Source organism: Haliaeetus leucocephalus, unplaced genomic scaffold (genome assembly GCF_000737465.1).
Source record: "Haliaeetus leucocephalus isolate CR32 unplaced genomic scaffold, Haliaeetus_leucocephalus-4.0 Scaffold0, whole genome shotgun sequence".
In the NCBI taxonomy this organism is placed as follows: Eukaryota; Metazoa; Chordata; class Aves; order Accipitriformes; family Accipitridae; genus Haliaeetus; species Haliaeetus leucocephalus.
In genome coordinates, this window is record NW_010972436.1 from 4,392,077 (window position 1) to 4,392,629 (window position 553).

Here is a 553-nt window from a genome sequence, read left to right on the forward strand (position 1 = left end):
TTGGTTACGTTCTGTCCAGTTGTTTATCACATAAAATTTTAAATTTTGCTTTTTTTAGCAATATAGTTGCCAAAGCCTAACAGTGATTTCCTATCCCTGTTTATCTCCTCACAACAAATAGATTCTGTTTGAATAAACTGTAACATCTAATAGTGGAAATGTTTTTAAAAAATTCCATAAAGCCATTCTCTAATGGCCTTTGGAGGGCTTAGGGAAGGGTGGTACTTCATATGTTTATTGGTAGGCAACTAGACTAATACTTCCAGAATAACTATAGCAAAAAAAAAAATTAAGACAAACCAAGATAATTGTATCTTGTTTTCTGCCACTGTTTATTATTCAGAAGAATATCAAGTTGCATTTCACAACAACTATATCTTCTTGTCACCATCTTTTCTTCTTGGAGACTGTTCAAAAACGTCTCTGATGTTTGGAAGCTTTCTAATGTACATCCTGAAGCTATTCACAACTACTGTCTTACATGAAGATTATTAAAGAGTTGTCTTCCTTGGCTGATACATAGATAAGCAGGTTTTAACAGAAGGGGAAGGAA